At 42.1% G+C, this 26610-nt stretch overlaps 1 protein-coding gene across 3 annotated transcripts in view; it reads left to right on the forward strand.

The window, feature by feature from the left end:
• OPN5 (opsin 5) overlaps window positions 1-26610 on the forward strand; it is a 501550-nt gene that overhangs the window by 84883 nt on the left and 390057 nt on the right. The gene's annotated exons all lie outside the window — the stretch shown is intronic.

Raw genomic sequence — 26610 nt, forward strand, 5'->3', positions numbered from 1 at the left:
TCATTTTTACTGAATGTGGTGCAAGCTCCTGTTTTCATGGCGGGAAATGTGAGGGCACCAGTCAACTAACATCTCCTTGGGTGGGGAGTCCTCAATACGGGGGTTGGGGTAACACTTGTTGAAAATGCACATGAAGTATGCTCCTTTGACATTTTTTCTTATGTGTGGTGTTTAATTATGTATATCCCAACAATAGAAGCCTTCATGCATACAGACCAGCAGTAGTACAACCTAATTATAACCTCTTTCGCTATTTAGAATTTCTATTAGGATATCAAGAACACCAAGCATCATTAGGCAGTCAGCTATCCCATGTACTGCAAAACATCAGAACGGGCCCCTTAAGAAATAAGTGGGCCACTTGGCCCGTATTGCCTAGTAATGCCCCAGATCTTGACAGCAAATCGGACACTTGCAGAAGTAAGACAGTAACTAACTAAGATTGTCATGCACGTTTTAATTTGTGAAGCAAGGGTGACTGAAACATTGTACCATGCGTTCATGGCACAAGAGCACATGTAGTAGTGCCAGTTCCCTTTGATCTCATAATGGGATATCTGTTGCGGCGTAGAAAAATTAAAATCAGTCCCAACAATCAGAAACAGGACCAGCTGAAGACCTCTAAAAATGCTTCCAAGCACGGAGTGAATGAATGAAGGAACGACTCAAAAGACTGGAAGGTACCAGTTAAACCAGAGACTAAGCTTTTAAAAAAGTATGCTACCTCCTTAGTATGAGACATTTTAAAAATACAGTGCACCAATTCTCCAAAATGTTGTGGGAAATTAGTGCGGAGTACTGACCAAATTTCAGAAGAGGACCTTGCAACTTGAAGATCAAACATCCCCTTTGCAGATTTTATTGCCACATCTTTCTGAAACAGCAGGGCCTTCAGTTTGCTCATTTGAAAGCTTTATCGAAGACCAAAGCATCACCTTCCCAACTGTACGGGCAGGTGGAAACAGTACTTGTGTACAGTAAGTGACCACAGAATACACCGTGACAAGATAAGCTATGCCCAGCCTCATACCGTAGCAACCATGATGGTTAAACATCAAATAACTCCCATTTGAGAGTAATCTGAAAGCTGGACGAATCGTCACTGCTGGGGAACCTTTCAAGAAGTTAAGTTTGCTACAGCTGCATTACAACCCCCATGGAGCAAAAGTTCCTTCCACACTAAGGAGCCACGTTAATGCACTCTTGCAGCCGGAACCACGGAGAAAAACTTCAGTTTCCTTATTCCGACACTGGATTATGAAAGGTAATTCCCAATACTAATATATATTCCCTTCCCCTAACACTTCATATCTGCCCACCTTTATTGTTCCAAGCAGTATTGGAAATTAATCAGCAGAGTAATGAACATGCGGAAGGTATTCTAGCAACATTGAACAGCAGCCTCTCTAATATCTCTGTGTATCATAGTGTATAACGCATCTTTGCAAGCCATGAGTATTTGCTTTTTTGCCAGTTGGTAGGGTAAAAACAGGCTTGTGGCATTAATATGTCACCATGTACACAACCAGAACAAAGCTTAATACCAGGATGGATCAAAGTTGTGACTGCCCATGTTGTAATGAAGACATGTCATGTTGTGTAATGTCTATTGCTGACAACACTATGTTACCCAGGGAGTACATTCTCGACATGCCATTGTCCACCACTGCTAGAGCCTTTTCTAGATTAGCCCTGTCAATCTCATTCAGTCTTTCAGCAGCTTCCTGCTAAGAAACGTTCCATATTTCATTGTATATTGCACACAAGAAGTGTTTTGGATGTGGTTTTCGAGGACCTAGCAAAAAGTCCCATAGTTCCAGGTCATCAGAAAGAAGGGACAAGTGCTGGTTCACCCTTGGTCAATGTTGACGTTTTTAGTCAATCAATGCACAACTTCCCAATACTATAAGTTTGTCACCGCCCAAGTGTTCTGTCTGCATATAAAGCAGGTCAGGCCTGCTGATCTTAAAACCCTCGGTATTATCCATGAACCCTGCTTGACATCTGTAAGTATCTAATGGCCAAACTAACCATCCCATCCCAACCCAGCCAATTGGTGTCTGATGAATTAGCATGATGTCTAGTGTTTGACATTGTTATTGTGAGAAGCTGGCCTGGTATATGATGTACACTTATGTAAGTGAACACCTTGCACTAGTCCAGACAACCCTTATGGTGATTTAAGAAGTCTTAGACAACCTTAGAAAGCTCTCTAAGTGATAGCCGGTTGGGAGCAGCCTTCAGGCTTAGTCCAGAAGGAGTGTAAAGCAGCTTGTTTTACCAGAATACAATCTTATAGTATAGATTAAGTGAAAAAGAACCACACAAAGTATTTATAAAAACATGTATTTATTATATAATACTCTCTAACACATAGAAATATCTCCTTCCTGGAGATGTGCACAATGCACACAATACTTTAGCAAAGAAACACAGTAAATGGCACAGCACGACTCCGGTCATGACAATGTTGAGAGGACGTAGAAGGGCTGGGGACCCAAGGAACCACCCAAGATGAGTAGATAGGGACCCCACGGAGAGCGTGTGCAGTGTGGGAACACAACTTCATGCTCCGTACAACTCTACGTGTAATTCGCGGTTGGATTTTTAAAGATTAAGGACCCTTCCCAGGGGACCCTGAAGAAGCCCCGTGGAAGACAGAAGGTTGGAGAGCCACCCTAACTGTGGATACCCTAGTACCCACGTTACCTACACCAGGTAAACTGGGTGCATACGTGTGAATTGGTGTCAGAAACCGCTGTCGAACCCAATGGAGGACTTCAGGAAAGTGCAGCTGCTGATAAAGGAGAAAGTGTCTGGTGGAATCTGAAGGTGGATTCTAGATGAGAGGTACCTGCAAGCAGAGGGTACAGAGTCTGTCACTCAGGGGTGACCAGGAGACTTTTAAGATGAATGCCCTCCGATGTCTGGTGTTGCAGGATGGGTGACAATGACCTTGACTCTGCAGCTGTGAGGGCCAGGCGATGCTGAGGAGGACTAGGAGCCATGTACAAGCTGTCCCATAAAGGATGTCGAGTACTGAGGGGTCGGTGTCAGGCGGTAGCACCAACAAGCCTTGACAAATGTAACCAACACAGGAATAGAAGAAGGAGCAACGTTGGGATCAGCAAGGTCCAGGGGACTCACCACAAGCAGGAGAGTCAGGGCAGGCCCCAAGCAATCAGGAGAGCCCAAGGGAAACAAAGGTGACTCTCAAATGGACCCACAGGCTGAAGGCACTGGAGTCGCAAGAGGAACTCAAGCAGCTCACCAAAAGATGCAGGCCACAATGCACACGATGTGGTGTGGCCCAAGATTCTAGTCACCGAAGATGCTCGAGTTTGGGGCTACTTGGAGCCCAAAGATCTTCTTGGAAGGGAGTCAACAAGCCTTTGCAACCGCAAGTGGACGTGGTGCACAGGGGTTCAGTTATTGCAACCCTCATGAGGAATACTGGCCTCAAACTTGGGGAGAGGGCAGGGCAAGCCTCAAAAGCTGGGAAAAACCACCACCTGTGTTGCAGAGCCTTGGGAGTCCGGAGAAGCTCAGGATCAGCAGACCGATCGACATAGTTGCTGTGCCTGCGGATGCAGGGAAGTGACTCCTTCACATCAATGGAGGTTCAGTCAGATGTCTTTGATGCCCACAGGCCTTGGAAGGTTCCTGTATGGTGACAGATGATGCAGCAGACTGAAAGGGGGACAAAATAGAGCCCAAACGAAGTTCAGCGAAGTCCAGAGTGCCCAGATGGTAGAAGAGGAAGTGGTGTCTGATCTGAATCTTATCCCACGACGAATCTAGGGAGCTACACCCGGATATGCCCTTAAGAAACCTGGGGAAAGAGTAAGGATGATTCAGTGGACCCTCACAGGGGATGATCTGGACAGTGGGAAGGTTACTCCCATGTCCTTTGTCCAGTTTGGCGCCAGAGCGAGAACCAACGGCTCCCAGGATTGGTTTGAAATGGACTATGCATGTGGACACCAAATGTGCCCGTCATGCAGACTGAGTGGCGCTAGCAAGTGCACCCACTCTGCAACAATACACTAAATCCGGTCTGGGAGGAGGTCACACTTCCCTGTGACAGGATGCCTATTGTTCTGCCTTCTCGTGCTCGAGCTTGGCTCAGCAGCAGGAGGGCAGAATCGTGTCTCTGGTCGTCAGCAACCATTTTGTGCTCTCCGCATCTGGAAGACTGGTAGCGGGGACATGGAGAGCCTAACGGAGGGCTCTACCAAACATGATAGGATTTGTTGCAGCTGTTTTCAAGATGGTCATCGCGTAATAACCCGGTGCCCCTCTATATAGTGTATGGCTGCTTCACTGACAACCTGGGAGAATGGACTCCGTAGGCTGTAGGGGTGTCCTGCTCATTCAGGGGCCCCCTCTCACTTAAAACCAAGCACCCTACTTTCAGGATTGCAAATGCCTACTATAGGGGTTACATTAAGGTTTTGAGTGCGGTGACCCTAGATATAGGAAACCGATATCTTTAGTAAGTGGTGCTAGCACCAGCTTACACAGGCTGCAATGGAAGGCCTTTTGTTCCATTTTGAAAGGTCTCTCATGGGGGGCATAATACATGCTTCAGCCCATGGGAGACTTCTGGGGTACCTATGCCCTGGGTACCTTAGTACCATATACTAGGGACTTATAATGGTACCCCCATATCTAATCTGGGATGTACCTAAGTACTAAGTACAACAATTTAGGGAGAAAGCAGATAGACTGGGGTCCTGATTAGCAGGATGCCAGTCAGACTAGTCAAATACAGCTTAGCACAAGGCAAAAAGTGGGGTAACCATAGAAGCAGATCCTACTTTTCTACAGTTATTTAAAAGATTAAAAGTATTTTTCCATTTTTTGCATTAATAACACTGTTTTACTATTTGTCTTCTTATGTGCCCTCTTCTTAATTCTATAATTGATTAAATGAGATCTCTTTTTGAAGCTCATTGATATTATCCCTGCCTTGGGCAAGCTAACTTGTTGCAGGGGACCCTTTTCCCCCTAATTTTCAGTACCACATTCACCAGTTGCACTGCAGAGCATTCTGGGACCTAGTGTCCATTTATAAACAGGAAAAAAAACTGTACATAACCAGTCCAAAGGACCAGGAAAAGTAACACGATTGTAATCCAAAGGTGTAACCATGGAGGGACAAAGTATGTCTCTGTCAGCCAAAAATAGAAAACATTCAGTCTCATCCAAAATGATAGAGGTGGTGTTGGTGGATCAGATGAACCAGAGGAAAAGTCATCAAAGTCGATAAAGTAGCCAGAGGCAGTCTGATCTTTTATTTGGCAGCTCTGCAGGTTTCGTAGAACTGTGAGATGACTCGATCTGTGGTACATTGATGTAAACAGTATTCGTGTCAGGATTCCGAATTGAAATCTCTGTTTCTGTAATAGTTGATTGTACAGTAATTGTTGTAGTAACTAGTAGAATGGATACTTCATTGTTCGTTACTGCTAACCCCCGTTGGGGAGAAGATGCTTCATCAGTGATAAAAGCTTTCATCTGAACTTCCTGTTTGGTAGTGAGTGGTGCCAGGTAACTAACCAGGAGCCCATGTAGCCTACTGTTGAGAATCAGCCACATAGTGTGGGTTCATCAGCTGAATGGAGACAAATTTTTTGTTTTCGCAGCCAGCAAGAGGCAGAAGAAGTACAATTCCAGTACCTTCAACAGCCAGGAAAGGTACAGACACTCGGTAGCATGGCCTGAATTCCTTTTTGTCCACAATTTTCTCCCTGACCCGATCTCCAGTCTTGCGGATCCAACCAGGCCTTGCTGGTACTTCCTTCACTTCACCAGTGGCTGTGTGTTTTACTTGGATGTTGCTTTGTTCGTCCAAGAAACTCTTCTGTTCCTGTAAACCAGCCAAATGTTCATTTACATCAAACAGTGTTTCTACCGCCAGTGTGTTGGTACTGGTGAGGTCTAGGTTCCGCATTTTTACCCCAAATATGATTTCATAGGGAGTCTGACCACCCAGGGATTTTTTAGGCAGACTAAGGGTCCTCTGGAACCCAGAGAGATGATCGACCCAACTGCGAGCTGAGCCTAGTACCCTAGCTGTTAAAGACTGCTTTAAGTTCCGTTTTTTTCTCTCCATGACTGAATTTCCCTTGGGATGGTATGGGGAGGAATACAGCAGGGTCACACCAAAACTTCCCATGGCACCTTTGAAAGCCCGTTCTTGATCGAAATGTAGTGTGCCAACTGCATATGTCGTGGTAAAGACTCGCAGATCCTTTATAACAGTTCAGGCATCAGCCGAACACTGTGGCCATGCTCACAGGAATCGAGAGCAGCAAACCATTGCAACTAAGATATGTTTGCATGCCCCATCTGATGACAAAGGGATGCAATGGTCCAGATAAACACAAGCCAGTGGCTTGTTAGAAATCAGTAGAGTTGTCTGTGGTGGACGTGCCAGAGTAGAACCCCTACATCTGCTGGCAGATGTCACATTTGAGGACAAAGTCCTTAGTCTATTTGTAGAGACCTGGCCACCAGTAGTGTTGCTGCAATCATGAAATTGTAGCAGCCACCCCCACTTGTGCGGATGCACGACCCTTGTGCAGCTAGAATAAAACCTAACCTATCATTTGAACTGGGTATTACTCTATCCCCCACTCCAGGAATGTGAGCAAAATGTTATGTTTTGTGCATCTAACGTATAGGAGTACTTGAGTGGAAAACCTTTTGGCAAGTGGGTTTCATTGCGTGCAGTATTGACAGCCATGGTGATGTCAGTGTCTGTTCTCGTACTTTAACAAGTAACTGCAGCGACTGCAGCAGTTTGCACTGTTGCTTTTATGGCTTCATCAGAAATAGCATTCCTAGCAACATCCATGCCATTCTGATGCCTCAATGTGTGGATTACATGAGTCCATGGCAAGCAATCTTTCACCTTTGTCACCTGTTCGCTAAGCATCTTGTGCTTGATTGTGCAGATTTTTTAATCTCTGAATCCATTCTCAATCCAGTAATATAGATACTCTTTGTAGGACTGGACACAATAACACAAATCACACACTATAAGTGTGGAGAATCGGGGATCTTTATTCTCTAGTGCCAGTACCAGAGCCCTACGTTCAGCCAACTGCGCAGTGCAGTCACCAAGTGACTGTTTTCAGGTTTTCTTGGGGTGGAATTCTCCACCCTGCATGCACCCCTTTACGGCAGTGCACACGGCTGAATATTGGTGCTTAGTCCCTACTGCGGGCAGGATAGAACCATCAGTATATTTGATGTAATCGTACTGATCTAGAAGCAATATTTCATTAGGCATAGGATATTCTTGTTTGTATTGCAGAAAGGCTTGTTTTTGTAGTGTAAAGTCAAATCTGTAGTCCACAGCTGTTGGTGTGAGTGAGTTAGCCCATTGTATCCATCAAGGATGTAATGCTTTTGCGTTTCGAACGCTAACTCTTGTGATAGCCTCCAATGTCAGCACTGGGGTCACAACAATAATTTGTTTTCCCTGAGCCAGTGCTCCCTCCCTCATAACAACAGTCTGTACCAAAGTCAGTATTTTTTCTGTTGGTGCAAAATGCATCTCAGCATTGGTGTATAAATGCAATTTCTTTGCAGTGAGTACTGTCACTTTCAGTGATGTTGCCCAAGCAATTATACAGATCACCAGATTTGTGGTATTTACTTGTGTAAGTGTTTTGAAGCTAGCATATCAGCTTGTACTGAATGTAGTATGTTTGTATGCTCAGTGGTCAAGTGTATACTTGAAAAGGCTGGACGAATCAAATCGTAGAACAGTTTAACCCGTTCTGCGTCATCTGGACTGTATGTTCTGCTTAAAATTTAGGAATCCCAAAATAGACTATAACCTCTTCAACGTAGTTGGAGTTTGTATTAGTGCACACTTCTCTAAGAAATGTGTCGCCAGGTTTGTGCCTTCACTTGACAGCTCATTTCCCAGGAACAGGTGATTGAGATGGGCAATCTTTGATTTTTTTAAATTAAATTTGTAGTTCATATGAGCAAATCCCACAATAATGTGATCTACTCTTTTCAAGTGTACTGAAAGGTCATCATCCATCAAATATAAGTCATCAACATAGGATAATGTCTGATTACCAACATTTTCTAGAAGTTCTGTTACTCGGGCTGAAAACAGCCCAGGGCTATATTTGTACCACTATGTCAATCAACAGAACTGTATTTGAGAACCCAGTGTGCTGAATGTGGGCAAATATCTGCTTGCAGATGCTATATTTTGGCAGGAAATCCATTTGAGATGTCTAGTGTGGTTTTGTATTTATTCCTCACTATGTTGTTCATTAGTGCTCCCAAATGCGCGTTCTGTACTGGAAATGTGCGTGTAGCTGTGTTTAAATGTCTATAGTCTAATACTATATGAGTTGAATGGTCTGGTTTCATCCCTGGAAACAAGGGAGTATTCATTGAAGAGGTGCAGCTTTCTATTACACCCTGGTATTCAAGTTATTCTAGAATTTCCCTAACTTATTGTTTGGCCTGATTTTTAGTGGGTATTGTCTTTGAGGTTTTGTGGTCGACCTCAGTGGTATTTCATAATAAGGGGAACCGTCATCTCACCCCACAGGGTTGCGTTATAAGCCTGCACTAATGTCCACTCCTTGGCATATGAATGTTTCACATGTTCTGGAACGAGTTTGGAGAAAGCAGGATAAAACATGTTTCTCTCTTTGGACATTCTCTGATGAACTTTGGTGGCCAGTCCTTTTTGGCCAAGAGAATGTCATACCTGCATGACAGGTTCTTCCAAAAGAGAACATTAACAGGTCTTTGTATGTCCCCCCCACTAGCTGAAGTGGCATCTCCCATAGGCGATGCGGGATACTGACCTTCGTATCCAGTGTTTCTGGCTGGATATTCACTCAGTGCTACTGCCACCAGACAATCCATCAGGTTCTGGTGAACTATCGTGACATCTGCCACACTGTCCAGCATAGGTAGGGCCCACTCCCCACTCAGAAGCAGTGTTCTTAATAGCCTTGACATGCCTGACCGTGAGTCCAGCTAGCTTCTTCTTGTTAGATGGAGGTTTTGAAGTTTATTTTTATCTTCCTGTTTAATGATGTATTAAAATAAGAGTTGTGACTTCTTTGGTTTCACATATTCCTCCGATCTGCACTCCACCTCTCGCCAACCATTTTTTGTATGACTCCTGAAAGGAACAAGATGAACGTGTAACAGTATCCTGATACCTGTCAGGTGGTCTAATATTATCACAGTTACACAGGTTATAGCACCCACCCCGCATTTTAGTTTTGTATTTGTATTTTTTATTATTCCACTTCTTTGTAGAGGACTAAGGTGCTTGCATAGAGTTATCCTTTTCAGAATTTCTCTTAAGTTGGGATTTATCAGGGTCGGCTCCCAAATTACCTCTACCCAGCGTAGCGTAGGTTTCTTCGATAATTTTAGCTAATTCACACTCCTGTTGTGCTGACGAATAATCCCTTAGACGCTAACATATAGCCAATGCTGATGCTTCCCCTTTTGTTACCTAACATAAGGGTGTATACCGTGGCAAAAATGCCCAAATCCAGGTCAGGTGCTGTCCGGTACTCATTCTGGATCTGTTTGAGCACTTCTGGCAAAACAGCTAATGAAGGGGTACCATGTGTTCTGGTATATACTGCAGTAAAAACTGTACCCCAAGGGGTGCAGTCTTCCACGGGAGGAGCCATACCCATCGGTAAGCAAATTGTTAATATCCTGTGTTTTTCCTGCGGTCCTGTATGGGGAAACACCGCTTCAAGCGGACTTATTTTGTGCAATCCAGAACGGAAATCTCCTTCGCGTCTGATGGGAACCTTACCCATGACTGCATTTAGTGTTTGTGGGTTGATGCCCGGTGTAGTCAATTGTGGTTGTGCAGCTCGAGCAGTCTGCGCAGGATTCAGTGCTAATGTTTGCATAACAAACTGTGCCAAACATCTGTATATTGTCACTAAATGTTTGTATAGTCAACGCAATTGTATGCTAATAATTTATCAACATCAGGGTGGTGTGTAACCTGCGCTGACTGGCAATGTTGCTCCCTCATTGCTAAGGGGACCTAGTCTAGCGTTCTCTGTTGTGTGTGTTAGGGCACCATCAAGCCAATTTCTGTGTTCTTGGCAGTTAACGGTATTCTATTCCTTCATATGGTGTGTAGTTGTTTGGAACCTCAAATGCACTTAAAGAGGAGGACCCCCTGTGACAATAAGGAGTTAATGAGGCAGGAAAAGAAGCAATTATAGTGTAAATCCTCAGGCAACCGTTACAGACATATTAACACATGATTGCACAATAAACAGAGCTCAAGTACCACAAAATTGCATAAAAAGTATCAACATTATTTTATTATCATTATATAACTAAGACAAAACATGACATATACATAAGAAAAAGGCTGTAAAAAACAAATTTCAATCCAATCAACCACATCTATCATAACTCATGCACATTCATAAAAATCATACAGAAAGTCCAATACATTGATGATGCAATATCTTCAATGCTAACAAATACAAAGGTGGTCAATCAATCAATCAATCAAAAAATAGCTTTATTCGATTTAGAAATAAATCATAAAAGCACATAAAATAATGTACATATCCAATTAGTTTACATAACACGTTAAGAACACACAGTCCATTAGATAAATACATCACATCAACATAATTTAAAAGCCAGAATTCCAGATATACCCAATTATTTTACATAGTAAAACATACCTTTAAAACGAGGCAGCAAACATTTTAACATTTCATTACATAGGCTCTTAGTAAATGTGTCAGGAACTTTATAGGCCTATGACAGTTTCACATAGAATTCCTGAACCTAATGACAGTTTTTAAGAATAAGGCAACAGGCCTCACAAAAAATTTCAGTATCCAGGGTTTGTAGCTTCAAAAAAGCTATACGAAGGTGGTCGTTCAAGCAGTGTATCAATGATTAATATATAAACTAAGGAATAGCACATGGCAGACAAATTCAGACATCCAATCTTTATCTATTCATTAAATGCATAAGGGCTGGAGTGCGTCCTGAACCCAACAGATCTCTCTACGTGAATTTTGGCACACAGGCCTTCATCAGGAGAGCCTATCTTCATGTGACAGTTCGGAATTGAGGGAAGTAAGCACAGAAAACAGCAAAGGCACTGTCTCTTTTCCAATTGCATAACACAAGTGTTAGCATAACCCCTGGATTCTTGCACCTTACAGAGCTACCGGCACACATTGCCTCTTATAAATTTCTAACTGGGGCAGTCAGCTTGCTTGCAGTCGTTGAGGATATGTTAAATAGAGCACCCATAGACTGCCTACATTTTCGACTTCTGGTAGATAATTTGTTGCACCAGGTATTTGCAGATTCAAAAACAATCCCAAGATAGGGAAATTTTTGGACATTCAGCAATTTATTGCCTTTAATGGTAGGGGCTCCAGAGGAGGAGTCTCATGGTCCACATGCCATAATTTATTGCCCAAATGCCATGATTCTGCGATTTAAAAAAATCAGTCTCCAGTTAAAGCTTAGCCATAAAATCTAAGAACGCAGCAACCAACTGCTCCAAGCTTCTTAAGTGTGTATACTAACAGTACAGCATCATCTGCATGTAATAAAGCTGAGGCCAGGGATGAATTGATTTTGGCACATCAAGATCACATTGACTCAGTCGCTTATTCAAATTGCTTTATAAAGAGTAAACAAAATAGGTGCCAGGGCACAACACTGCCACACTCCACATTCAAGTTTAAAAGGGGGGATTTCTCACCACCCGGACCAAAGAGCACTCCAGCCTCCAAATCCATGTGTATTGGAGAGGATGTGACCTAACCGCTAGGACAGTCGGCCTCAAAGCTGGGGTACCAGGTTTGAATCTCTGCAGATCAACATCCTGTGAATCTGGGCAAATCACTCAATCTCCCCGTGCCGAGGATGAAATCTAATCACTCTGGACTGGTCAGTCCTATTATCTAGACACATTAGGGGAAGAATCAATTTTGTGTGGCAATGGCACTCTTAGCTGAATAGATTGCTGGAAAAGACCACTCTAACATTATGCTGTAGAGGTAACCAAGACCTCAGTACATGAGTTTGACTCATGGGGATGCCTGCAATGTGCAAGTATATTGCAAACTAAATTAGACCTTCTGAAATTAATAGCCACACAATCACCCTTCCTATATTTACAAAAGGTACCCACCTAGGACACTTTTATGGTGATGAGGATTTCATTGAAATCAATATACATTGAAGTTTAAATTCCCAAATAACCAATGCACAACTTCATGTGTTAGCTGCTATTCATTTTCAATATGCTCAGCAGACAAAATAGGAACGTTTGCCAAAATGAGTACAAATGGGCAGGCTTTGGGTGGAATCCTTAAAATAAGGTTATTGTGGTCATCTCCTCTATTTTCTGTTCAATTCCCTTCTTTTTTGACTATCATCATTTGTGTCTTAAATAACAATAAAATAACAATAAAATTACCCGAGGTTGCATGGTGAGCAATGGTGAACCTTCTTCCTATCTTCTTCAATGTTCTTCAGTAGAATGTAGTAGTGTTTGATTTGTGTCTTTACTTACACATGTGCAGCTGTTAAGAGCTAAACCTGAAAATACATGTCACATATAATAAAATAATTTCTACAGTAGTAGCAACAGAACAGCGTCATGTGGTGGGTAAAAGGGTACCTGTTCATAGACAGGTATAAAGGACATGTAAAGTGGTCATATTGATGTTTGACTGTTAGGGCATAAGAACAGATTCAAGTTTACTGCATTTGTAAAAATGTTTATTGTTGCAAGTAATTGTACCTTTCCAAATAGCAGTTACTATACAGTAATTTTCTTACTTGCGAAATTCAGTGCACATGTGTAGTAACAACTATTAGTAGCATACAACAAAGGTTTAACACTGTGGTCAAAAAGAGTCAGGGCAAAATTGAGTATGAGCTAGGGCTTGGTACTCAGTATACCTATCACAAGCTCTTTTTGTTTCGAAGCTGCTGGGTTGGAAATAATGGAGCATGTTGGGCACACTATGAAGTAAGTAAATCCAAACTAGTGCAGTAAATTCTAGAGGGGGTCTGCATTATGTATTCATTACAGCTTTGGTGCACCAATTTTGGCTCTGCCTTTACAAGTTTGGTACAACCTTAGCCATTGGCCAAGGTAAACCAAACTTCAAACCAGATGCACCAACCCATGCTGATCTGGATTCACATGGTGCCCTATGAAGGTGGTGAAGAAAGCAAGACACAATCTGAAGTAGCCCTCAATATGTACCGACACTTAGCTTCTAGAATGAGTCCAATCGACCAAGCATGGAGGCATATTCATCCCCAATGCTCCAGCATGCAGTAAGAGAACTTAACTGACTGAGGCACATAGGCTAGATGTGGGTAAATCCTCAGGGGGTACAGTTGCATTTGATGGCATCAAACAACTCCATCTTCACATACCCTCTATTATATGTGCTAGGTCTAGTGTTTGGGACACTCTATATGCTTCACGCTTGCACAATCAAATATCATTTTGAACTGTCATCTGTGTAGTATGTTCATACTCTATTGGGAGGCACAAAGCACTATTAAACTGGACAAAGGGTATCTTCTCAGTTTGTAATTTAGAGTTAAAAGACTGTTGGTTATGGCTGAACAGAGCGGGGAAAAGTTATTCATACAGGCACTAACAGTAGAAGCTACACCCGGTGATGGCATGAGTAATATTAAAGTGACTTGGTCAGGGGGCAGGGATTAAGTGTTAGGGTTAATCTCATGAGCACCAAGTTTGGGAAACATTGGGAAAGAGGTATGGAACTTCAATACTTCTCTGGATAACATATGGCCAGTTAATTACAAATAGTATTATTATTAGAATTATAAATTCTCTGTGAGGCATATTGTAATGACTTTAATGGGTAGTGCCACTATAAAATCACAACGCCCTAACCAAAGAGGGAAAGGGCTTCCCTTTTTATATTATCTGCAGAAACACAGGCTGATCTTCTAACAATCTGCTTAGGATCCAATAAAAAAATGAAAAAGGCAAAAATTCAGGGTGAGTGGAAACACATGGGCAACATAATAAGAATTTTTATGTCAAAATCTTTTTATTGAGTTTACACAAAAATACAAACGTGATAGCTCAACTGAGATAAAATATCCTCACAGGCATATAGCAAGAGCATTAGATGACTAAAGATAGTGTACAACATACTCACAAGTTCCCTGCTTGCCTGAGGGATGTGGTCAAAAATAGGAAGCTTTGTCCCTGAAATATCTCTTTACAAAACATTACATGTCACTTGTTATTTCTGCTTCCAATTGTAGGAGCTAACAAAACAAATCTAACTTAGAACCCCTAATCAATTAAGGGAAAAAGAAGAGAAACAAACATTTCCAAGGTGTCCGGAGTGCATAGTTACAACATGGAGGGGTGAGGAGCGCAAATTCGCCTCCCATAACCAGAGTGAAAAGGCCCGGGGAGACCAGGATCCCTGAACCTCATGGGGGGCTATACAAATTATATCAAGAAAAGGTGAAGTGCTAGCAGCCTAGGCCCATAGGCAAACAATGGTAACCCCTCCGACAAATATCCCACCAAGGGGCTCCAAATGTTATCAAAACTTTTTCGGGAATCTTCGATGACATCTGTCAACCGTTCAAGGGCCAAGGCGCGCCACAGATGGGCGTGCCATTGGGTAAGAGAGGGGGCCTCCGGTTTCTTCCAGGCCGTAGCTATGACCATCTTGGCTGGCCCAAGCATAGCCACATAATGGAACAGTCTCCCTGGGTTTGGTGTTTGAGGTTGGGGTCTCGGATACCCAAGAGTGCGTGTTCCAGGGAATCCAAGATCGGGTATCCCAGGATTTGTTTGATTTGGGAGAGGATCTCCTTCCAGAAAGGTTGGATAGAGGGTCAGTCCCACCAAATGTGATGGAGGTTTCCCCACAGTCCTCATCCAGGCCAGCATCGATCACATATGTTTGGAATGATGGCATGACATTTCTGGGGTGGAGATACCATTCATACAAAATGTTATAGTGGGCTTTCATCAAGAACATAGAGCGGTTGCACTTGGTAATATCTTTATAGAGGGACCAACATTGCTTCTCTGTTTGTAGAGCCTGTAAAATGCAATCCCAAAATATTCTATGTCAAGGAGTCTGGGGAAAGCCTGAGAGAAAGCAAGAGGGCGTGTAAGAAGGAGACGCAACCCTTGGCTGTGATACCAGATTGGACAAATCTTTCCACCGAGAGCAGTTCTCTGGTCGCTGCCTGTCGCAGCTGAGGCTGCTGTACCCAGTGTTTTAACTGAACATAATGGTACTCTTCCGTGGATGGGAGCTTAAACTTGTTTATGCAGTCTGCGAATGTCTGCACCTCTTCCCCATGGAAGAGGGCCGATATCATGAGACATCCTCCCTCTTTCCATTTATCGACAGGCCCTTCTTCGAGTGCAGGGGGACAGGCCGGATTGAAATTATTAAGAATTTTTAGACTCACTCTAGTGGCTACTAGCCTAGAACTGGAATAAACAGCAACAGAATAATATAATCAAATCACTCAAAATTTTAGATCCCTGGCAGCCCAAAGGGCCTTCGTTGGCTTCAGCATCTTCATACCACTGGATAAATGGACAATAGAACATTCACTGTGTCTGCTCCAACTCTGATTTCTTGCCTAAACCCTTAATCTAATATGCCAGCTCATCAAGATGACTGCTAGAATCTGTCCAGGCACTCAGCCAAGCTGTGCTCTTCTAGACAGGTTAGAGCTTGCCTACACCATCGCCACTTCTCCTGTAAAGACAATTGGGAATTTTCAAACATGCATCATAACACCAGCCAACACCAACAGAAAGCCATGTTTGTCTTCTGACTTGCAAATTTGTGCCAGTTGTCAGAGAGGCAAAGAGAATAGAATGCCTTGTCTTATGCCTGTATCAATCAATTAATTTATTGATCAGGATATTCTATATGAATCATTCTTGCTAAAACAAATGTAAAATCTCAGTTTATATTGTCATCAGAATAAACAGACCCATATTAATCTGGTCTTGTAAAATACCAAATTAGAGGCTTTTGCTTAATAGCAACAATTGGGAGCATTTGTCTTCATTGGTTTGGTAAGAAATTGGAGTTTTGGTTGACTGGGGTGTAAGCCCTGGTCAAGCAGCATCCACAATCAGTGTCAGGGTGAGGCACAAGCCAATCCTCAATTAACCTGTGCTCAACCCTCTGGAAGCTTGTCACAGAGCAGTCTGGCTTAACATGGAGGCAATGTGTAAAGTATTTGCGCAACACTTCAAACAGTAATAAAGTGAAAACACCTCACAAATGGATGCAACACTAAGGGGCATATTATCAAGCCAGGCGATAAAATTATCGCCGCTTTAGCGGCAGAAAACTGCCACTAAAACGGCGATAATGGGCTTGATAATATGCTCTATGGAATTCCAATTGAAGCCCATGTTAGACGTCCTTCACATTTAACATGGGCTTCAATTGGAATTCCATAGAGCATATTATCAAACCCATTATCGCTTTTTTAGCGGCAGTTTTCTGCCGCTAAAACGGCGATAATTTTATCGCCTGGCTTGATAATATGCCCCTAAGTTAGAAAAATAGAACTTTCTTTAATAAATAAAACAAGACCAAAACAACGAAAATCCAATCAAAGATTTTAGAGAAAATAGCTCCAAAATGCACAAAGTGCCAACTGGTCGCACCTGACCGAGACAAAGCCACAAGTTCAGGCCTACCATGATGTAGCACAGGCTGGCAAAAGAGACCCAGTTAGATCCGCTGAACACATTACCTTAAATCCTGGTTTGAGATGTGAGGATCCTCATCCAAGATATTTTGGGCAGCAGAAGCAATGCATTGGTTCCTAGATGCACAGAGGCTGCAGCAGAGGTCTTGTATCATTGTCGAGTATCCCGTCTACAAGGGCGTGCAATGTGAAGGCCGGCGTCAAGGATGCATCATGCAGTCGAGGTGATGTGTCAGTTCCAAGGAGGTGTGAAGCTACAATGCGTAGTATGGTGTATGGTGTCGTCATCGAGGCTGCCATTGATGAGGGATGTGAGGGCCTGCACTGATGTTGCACTGCACAGCGGCGGTTCCAATAGACTGTGATGCAGGTCTTTGGGATGGGTCCAATCTTTTCAGAAGTGGTGATACATCGGTGCTGCTCAGGTTTCACCATGCAGAAGATGAGATGCGTCAGTTCCACTGGATCCACAGAGTCTGACAGAGCATCGTGAGTCCACTTCTAAGGGTTCAAGACTGGCATGGCACCACTTGGAAGGGTAGATACACAGGTGGCAGAGTCCAGATACTGGTGCAAGTTTGTTGGAAGCCTATTGTGTCCCTGAGTCTTCAGGTCAGGTGGCAGCCAACTAGTCAGCCAAAGTATTTTTATTCAACTTAAAATAACAGCCATCAAAGAGCAGTCAATATTTTCAACAGTAGTTGATAAAGCAGTCACAGTACAGGATTAAAAAGAAACATCCAGTTCATCAAACAAACCATTAAAAAAAATTTAATAAAAAGATAAAACAGTGTCTCAAGGACAAGCATTAAAAACAAACAATTTCATAAAAACGACAATCTTTATCATACTAAGAAAACGTAATGTTTCCTTATTTATATTTAAAATAAATTCATAATATTTACACAGATCTTATCAGAAGACAGTGGTTGCAAGACTCTTAATTCTTGTTTGGCCCTCCTTATCTTGAAATCGCATAATAAAGGCAAAAGATAACTTTTCCTAGGCTCACAACATATATTACAAAAAATGACAAAGTGCAAGTTATTTTGTGCAGAATAATTGTCACAGAGATGTGCAATAAGATCTGCCTAAGTTCCACAATCTGGAAACGCCACCAGAAAATGCACCGTGTTTGGCCTAAATCGTGTTAAGTAAAATCTATGCTGGATGTTCATAACCCTCCACTGATAGGGTTTCACCCCTCACCCAGTAAGCAGATCTAGATGGTAGAGAACGGTAGTTTTATTAACTTCCTAGGATAGGCTGGCCTCCCTTAGGTTCACCCCATACCATTCTTTTACCATCAGCTGTCTTAGTGACATCGCTTTGTTCAGTATTATTGAAAACCTCTATCCAAACAAGCTTAGAGAATGCCTTTTTAGTTCTTGGCTTACAGTGCATGTGTTGTCTCAAAGAGACTGTTGTATTCGGAATGTGGGCTGCAGCCCACTCATAGGCTTCCCATTTGCTGGCTTCATCTTCACTCTCATATGCCTTCTCTTCATTTGTCCATGGCATGTGTGTGTCATGCCTCTTCCTGTGTTTAGCCCTCCCCGAGAGCATGGACCAATTACTACTCTCCCATTTTAGGAGCAGTTTTAGTAACTCACTGTTTCTTTGTTTTTAGAGCACTTCACACGAGCACTCATGTTTTCACTCACTCTTGTTTGCTTTCAGGATTCTTCCAAGAGCTCAGTTTCTGTAAATAGGCCTGTAAATCTTGTTCTTATACCATCACATTTGCTGTGCATTCAAAGATTAATGTCAAATGTCAGATGCTGTTTTCTGATGGTGTCTCTTTACTTTTTTTCCCCTGACTTCAAAGTGAGAGTTTTGTTTTTGGTTAATGTCCCGGTGTTGCTCGCACGTTGCCCAACCCTTGCTGCTTCGCTGCTTGAGCTGTCCCCCTACCCCCTCCCTCATCGCTGCTTGCCTCCTCTGTCCATCACTGCTTGCCCCGTTTTGCTCCCCCATTGCTACTTGTTGTTTCATACTGTGTTTATTTCAGTTTCTTCACTGCATTTCAAAGGGGATGAGAGCCCCCCAACTCCTTCCTGCTTCGCTGCTTCAGCCGTCCCTCAACCCCCTCCCTCATCGCTGCTTGCCCTCTCCTTACTCGCCCCCTCAGTCCTTCATTGCTTGCCTTGTCTTGCTCTCCTATCATTGTTTGTTATTTCTTACTGGAACCCCTTCGGTTACTTGACAGCTTGTCATTACAGAGCGGATGAGAGCTACTCACATCCTTGTGATATTGGCATTGATCTTGGAGAGGGAGAATAGCTTTTTATAAAGGTCAATAATTAAAGAACAGAATGGTGCAGATACTGTAACATGCATAAGCCACTGGCCAGAGAGAACAACCCAAGCAGTTCTGGGAAATGTGCCAAGGGGTCTGACCAGCTGACTGGCAGGAGTCTGTGGTAGATCCTCCATTATCTACATCACTGTGCGCTGTGTAGTTGATTGAGGGGATGTTCTTCCCTTTTGGGGAGGGGCTTTGCGAGACACCTCATGTATAATATGATTCTAGCAAAAGCCTTGTGTTTATCTTTGCTGCAACCTTTTGTTATATTGGTTTTTTATGTCTTAAGTATGAAAGATGCTAATAAAGGCAAGTTTTATAAAAAAATTACGCAAATCCGTATGGACTAATTTAAAGGATGCATTATTGGTCTCCAGCAAACAGTAGGTTTTTGGCCAGTGTCTGCCAAAGATGTCTGGCATCTGCTACCACATAGGATCATCTTTGGATGTCCCTTGGCCACATAAGACTTCCTTCTAAAGAAGATATGCTGCACAAGTCTGGTATGCATGGACAGGAGTGACACTGCAGGCCCAATGAGGTGGTTTATTGACCCTAAACCCTCACGTATGTGAAGCACTTCTCCGCCATACCAAGCCCACTTTACACCAGCATATGTACCGGGCAGGATTGGCTGTAAAGGCATGTTTCGTATATTTTCTGCCTTCTTTTCATGTATGTGGAAAAAAAAATTGACATTCACAACACCACTAGTTCTTGCAGTGCCGAGACCTATTGGCTTTGCCAATACTTGTTTACAAATGTTAACCATGGAATATGGTGAACCTTATACAAATTTATGCTGTCTTTTGTTATCTTTTGTGTAAGGATTAACTCCTATTTCTGCCATATAGAAATCCCAATCCCCCAAGTGGGCTTATCTTCACTCGATCCTCCAAAAATGATAAACCTAGTTCACATTAACAAATAGAAGTAGAACTACCTGGCAGACTCACCAGCGGTCTTTGAGTAAATCTATTCTCTACTTTATGCTGCTGGTCAATCGTCTGATATTCTCATAAGCTGGCATGATATGTAGCAATTTACAGGCATATACTACTAATTAAGGGAAGCATATCCTTCACAGGTTTATTGCAAAGATTCTTTGCAAATTAAAAAATAGCTTCCACCAATTTCGCAAACTGTTGAGATCTAATATTAATTAGGAGTCAGGCGAGTAATAAGCTTAAAGGACTGCCTAAATAAAAAAATGGCCTGCCGCACTGCAGGACCCTCTATTAAGTGTTGGCGAGTTGTGATATTCTTTGGGCCACAAATTATAGTGAAGGTCTCTGTGAGATTAACTTTACAATCCAAATTGTTCAGAAACATTATTCAGAAGATCCTGAAGGCTGTTAGCATTTCTGGCAAGCCAAACTGCGTCATTCGCATAGATTTAAATGCTAACATTGGAAGGCCTGTTTTTTTCATGTAGATTTGTTGTTTTGCATAGGATGTTTTTCTTATCACTGCCGATGTTGTGACTTCTCAGAAGCTTTCTGTTAGTAAATAGGCATTTGCTTTGTATTAGGCAATTAATAATGAGGTTCTCACCAGAAGGAGAGGAGACAACAGGTAGGATGATTCATGGAAAGAAGTGTCTGAACCTCAAAATGTGGACAAACTATCTTTTCATGGACTTGTATCTATGGCCTATTGGGAAGATATGATAAACTGGGGAGTGTATCTACCCCAATGAGTTTACTGAATCCTATTGGATGCTGTGAATGGAGAATGTGATACTTGTTTCAATTAATGATATACTGTTTTTATATTAGCATGTGTTCTTAGAAGAGGTCACTGTATTCTGGAGATCCTTTTCCTGTGTTTCTTGAGACCATATCTCTCTTCATGAGAGATTACTTTGTGAACCTGTTCCCCTTTATTAGTTGCCTACTGATGTATAGCTGAGAACACTTTCCTGTTTAGAAATTCTCTTTTATTTGAAGTCCAAGGGCTTCATGCTTATGCATTTTATTCTCTTAGCCAAACTCTTTATGGGTTACTGAACTGACACCTTATTCTCTAATTAATTTAGATTAGGGAAATTCCTTTATGGAAAACACGTGCTGCATTATTACGACTTTGACTCTAATTTTTATTAGGCTTGTATTTTATTTTGTTTGAAGTATAAGCTAATGGATTATTTGAATTTGGAAGCACAAAGACTAAAGAAAAATATTGCTAAATAAAACACATTGAACATACTAAATTGTTAATAAAACCTTTTAGCTCACACAAATTCTCTTTATTGACTTTACAAATGTCTAAATGAATCATTGATACTAGAAGATTGATGTAAATAATTGCTCCTTTCAAACTCTCTTAGTGTGGCACAAAAACAAACATGTTACTTTGCAACGCGTGCAAAGGCAAAGAAGCCTACAACCTACAGTTAGGGTAACATAGGGGAGAAAAACAGTGGGCCTCACAGGGAGCCCACGGCAACCCGAAGGTTATTAAGATCTATATATTCTCCCTTAATGTCACCCTGGGAAACTAGCAGTAGAGTTCCTCCTCCTAACAAATGGGTTGATGCCTGTTCAGCTGCACACACAAATCTTATTTTGGCACTTAAACATGCCCCCAGGAAGGTGGAGGAAGTAAGCCACTGTAGACCGCTGTATTAGCAGACTATTTTTAAAAGGAAGGTGGCCATTAGGCAGGAAGCATGGGATCAGCTCTCTGATTCTAGCTCCAGGAATGTTTACTCCGTATTTTGAAGGGTAATTAATATCTCGTTCTTTGGAGATACAAAGAATAGCTCTTCTGATGTTAATATAGCACAGGTTAAGTGTGTGGAGCATTACACCAATGTTTATGATGGTAGCCTTAACTTAGATATTTGCACTAGTTCTGTGGTGGCTCTTCAGATGCAAGTCGCTCACATGCTTGCCGAAATTACATTAGAAAAATTTGAATTGGCACTGAAATGCAGTCTCAGTAACAAGGACCCTGGCCGTGACAGGGTACTGTTTGTTCTTTTTAAAGATAATGTTCCCTTTTGGGTCCGCCCAATTGACTGAAGGCCCACCTAAGTCCCTTTCCAATTCAGGAATAATTCCAATTTTCAAGGAGGTCAGGGCCGATCCTTGGTGTTACAGACCAGTTTCTCTAATCGATTCCAAAGCCAAACTGTTGGACCGGATCGATTGGAGACTTGGGTTGACAAGGGGGGCATTTTTTGGACAGTCCAGTTTCGCTTCAGAAAAGGACTTGAGACCATCGAACACTGGCTGAATTTACAGTTACTCATTAGTAAACCTATGTTGACTAAATCAGGTCATCTGCATTTAGCATTTATGGATCAGAGTTCAGCCTTTGACTCTTATCAACAGAGGACTGCTCTGGGATGAAATGCTAAAGATGGGGGTAGAGCTTCCACTCGTATAGCTTTTAGCGAACATTCATGAGGATGTGACAGGCAGTATCATATACGGAACTAAGGAAGAATGTACCCCTCCGATTAGTGTTAAATGTTGAGTACAACAGTTCTGCATACTCACCTCCTTTTGTTCTGTGTGTACATTAATGATTTGGATGCATTCCTGCCTGGTGTGGAGGCAAACATCCCAAGGGTAGGCTTTAGATGTATTCCTGCTTTACTTTACGTAGATGACTTTATTTTAATCTCAAACACTGTGGTGGGCTTGAAAAGATTGTTAAACAAATGTTTCTCATTTATGTGTAAATTTGGCCTATCAACTGATATGTGGGCATCCCCCACTAAACAGATACATTTCATATATGGCACTAGAATTATATGAGTCCCTTCTTTTGTCTATTTAGGGGTGCCCTTTGGGTCTAAATCTACATGGTTACACCTCATGAGGATTAGAAAACTGCAGTTTGACAAAACAGTAGAAGCAGTCTTTGGATTCTTGAGGAAACTGGTTTCCAAACCCTTTGATATTCTGATTAAAATCTCCAGGGCCCTGTGTTGATCAGTATGTACTTCTGGTGCAGCAATTTGGTGGTATGTACATTCTGTGTCCCTGCAGGTCAGTGAAAATATCTTTATGAGGAAACCTCTTTAGGTTCCTGCTGTATTACCCACCTATACGTGCCACACAGAACTGGGCCTCTTATATCTCAAAGACTATCTTAAGTTAGTTCCTTTGCTGCTCTGGCACTCTATCTGGGCCATACTGGAAACGCAGCTGAACCTGGATATAATTACAGACTGTCTGCATTTGGACTATGCACAGCATGTTCCCTGGCTCAAATATATTAAAGAGCAATTCACTCTGCTGGGGTGGCAGAGCTGTTTTTACAATCCACAAGACATTACTGCTATCGCTAAGAAATCCCTAAAAGCAGAATTCCTTTTTTTATTGGCAAAGAAAAGGAACGATCAAGAACGCAGGTGAAAGAGTGGGGCTGCTCATGATCTTTTAACAACAACTGTTGGTATGGAACCTTACCTGTATGCACTTCCCCACCACTGACAGTGCTTTCATTTGATTAGATTTAGAGTTGGCATTGCTCATCTCATAGTCTCCTATCCTAGATGCACCTATTGCGACTCAGATTTGGACTTATGTCCTTGTGATTAGCAATCTAATCAATCGATGTTACATTTCCTGGTATTTTGTCCTTTATATGATCTGCCTAGGAAGATTTTTCTTATACTCTTGCTGAGGTCTCTTAACATGAGGGAAAATAGATCTGCTTCATTTTATCTTCAGTAAATACAGTCTGCGTATATTTGTTTGATGGTGCCCAAGTTTTTACTGGCTGGTATTAGATTGGGGAACATGGTGGAAAAATGACTTTTTAGCTGATGTATTATTGTAATTTTCTCTTTTTAACTGGCTGCTTTTCTAATGTTATATATATTGTGTTAGTTATTTTTAATGGTTTCATGTGACCAGATACCTCTTTTTAATAATGTTTATGCTTGCTTTTATATAAACTGAATGAAGAATTACAATGACAAATGATATCCCAACTCTTTCAAGTGGTAGCGAGAGGATGGTTTACGTGACAGGAGGGAAAGGGGCTAAAATAAATTGTCCTAAGTTTAGAATTGCCCATGTCCCTTAAGTCTAGGCCTGGGCAGTGAACCCCGCCCCATTCGCGGAGTTTTCTGAGTTTTCTGCACTCCGTGCTCTGCGAAGCTTGCGTAGTTCAGAAAACTCTGCTCTGCTCTTCTCTCTTCCTAAAGAAAAATATCCAGCCCCATTTTGGAGATACATCAACCAAGTCAGTAATAGTGGCCAGGCCAAGGATAACGGAGTACCTGAGAACGTTTGGGTGAACCACATTATTCAGCTCTACGGCAGCGGGACAGGGGAGTCGTCAGTCCTCTCCCCTCCTCAAGGACCAAATAATGTAAACACCCAGGGCTTAGGCATCTCAGCAGCCGAAGTAACAAAGATCATTAGTCATATGAGGAATGATGGTGCGCCAGGGCCAAATGGAATGCCCGCCACAGTTTTTAAATCAAATCGTCCATTCTGGGCAGACATCCTTACACCTCTTTTTAAACAAGCTTTTCTCACAGCTACAATTCCATCCTCCTGGCAGGGCTCAATATTACATCCACTTCATAAAAAAGGTAACCGCTCAAATCCGGCAAATTATAGGCTAATAGCTCTATTGGATATCGAAGCTAAGGCCTATGCCCGGGTCCTGCTGGGTCACAGAAAATAGCATTCTTCCTCATACTCAGTCCGGCTTCAGATCAGGCTGCTCCACGATGGATAATATAATAGCGCTGTCCTATCTTTCGTGGAGAGCCACTCTGGTCAATAATCTACCATTATTTTGCTGCTTTGTGGACTTCAGCGCAGCTTTTGACAGAGTCAAACGAGGGACTCTATGGAACAAATTAAACTCCTGGGGGATACCATCTGCACTTCTCTATGCCCTGATATCTCTGCATCAGAAAACCTGGGTGAGGATTAAAACAAGCGCCACAACAGTATCTGCAAAAATCGTAACTAAAAATGGTTTAAAGCAAGGCTGCGTATTAGCCCCACTACTATTTAATCTCTACACTGCTGATATGCCAAAAGAACTGGTAAGCGCAACCTTGGTTGCCCCAAAATTGGGTGGCACACGTCTACAGATTATGCAATACGCTGATGATATTATTATCATGGACTACACAAAAATAGGTCTACAAAGAGCGCTCACTGCCCTTAACATATATAACATAAAAAATAATCTTCTGATGAACGAATCAAAAACCAAAGTCATGATCTTTGGGAAATACAAAAAAAAGAAAAATCTGTCTTGGCGAGCAGGCGGTCTACATATTGCAACCTGTAGCAGTTACAATTACCTAGGAGTCTGGTTCAATGAAAAGGCTAATCAATTATCCCATCTTAAACATCTTCGGCTCAAGGGAGCAGGCGTTATATACAGTCTGAGGTGCTTGAATCGGCACTTGCACAGCCCTAAAGCCGAGCCAATTTTAAGGGTTCTACGCGCCAAACTGCTCCCGGCAGTGTCCTATGGCCACATGGCTTAACCTGGCAAAATGGATATATTTCTAGCAAAATATCAAATAAAGGCTTACAAGAAATATATTCGGTTCCCCAGCATGCTAGGAGGACGAGACTGAGACTTGAGCCGGGCCTGGAAAGCTCAGATCTTTACTGCCTGGGAGATTTAATTAAATTCTACATCCATATTCTACGTGCACCTGCTCAATCCATGAAAGAACAATTGCAATCAGTATTCATGGACGAACTTTCTCCTTGGTACAGACAGCTGCACGTGGCCATCTCCACATTAAAGATTGAAATTACCAACTTTGCTAATCCAATCATTTCCCTGCCAGTGTGGAAAAAAACTATAAAAAACCAAGTCACTTTAGTGTCATTTGAGAGAGATGTTGCTCAGCTTCCAAAACAATCGCTCCTTGCAGCTTTGAATGACTCGTATATCAAGGGGAAACCTCACCCATATTTTAGTTGCTCTCTACAATCTCTGACTCGTAATAAAATTATTTATATGAGGCTGCTAGCACTCCAAATTCATGACTTCAACCCGCTGTGGGCTCGGAAGAATGGCCAGCTAACATGTAGGCTCTGCAACTATTCATATGAGTCCTGGTTTCATCTGTTATGTTGTTGCCCTCACCTTGCCAATGACCACCGACGCCTACTGGCCCCAGTTTACCGGGAAAAGTCACTGAGACATTGCAGGGAAGCATCGGATTTATGCTTCAGTAATAACTCAGTTCAAGTCTTAGCCAGAGCTGCGAAGTTTGTTAATATTATCCTAACTGCATTGCATAATGCTCAGCATTAAGAAACTGCCAAACTCTATCCTTATTTGCACATATGAATGACGATAAAAGTCAAACTCTTTATGATAAGCACTGTGACACTTAATCTAGATACAGCTGATTTATAAATGTATACAAAATTTTCTTTTTCTTCTGCTTTTATTAACTCTTATATTTTAATCCTTGAATTTTATTAATACATTTGTATGTTATGGTTTTTATTAACTGTAATAAAGTTGATTGATTGATTGATTGAACTCTGCTCTGCGTAGTTTTTTCC

This window comes from Triturus cristatus, chromosome 6 (assembly GCF_964204655.1).
Source record: "Triturus cristatus chromosome 6, aTriCri1.1, whole genome shotgun sequence".
Classification (NCBI taxonomy): Eukaryota; Metazoa; Chordata; class Amphibia; order Caudata; family Salamandridae; genus Triturus; species Triturus cristatus.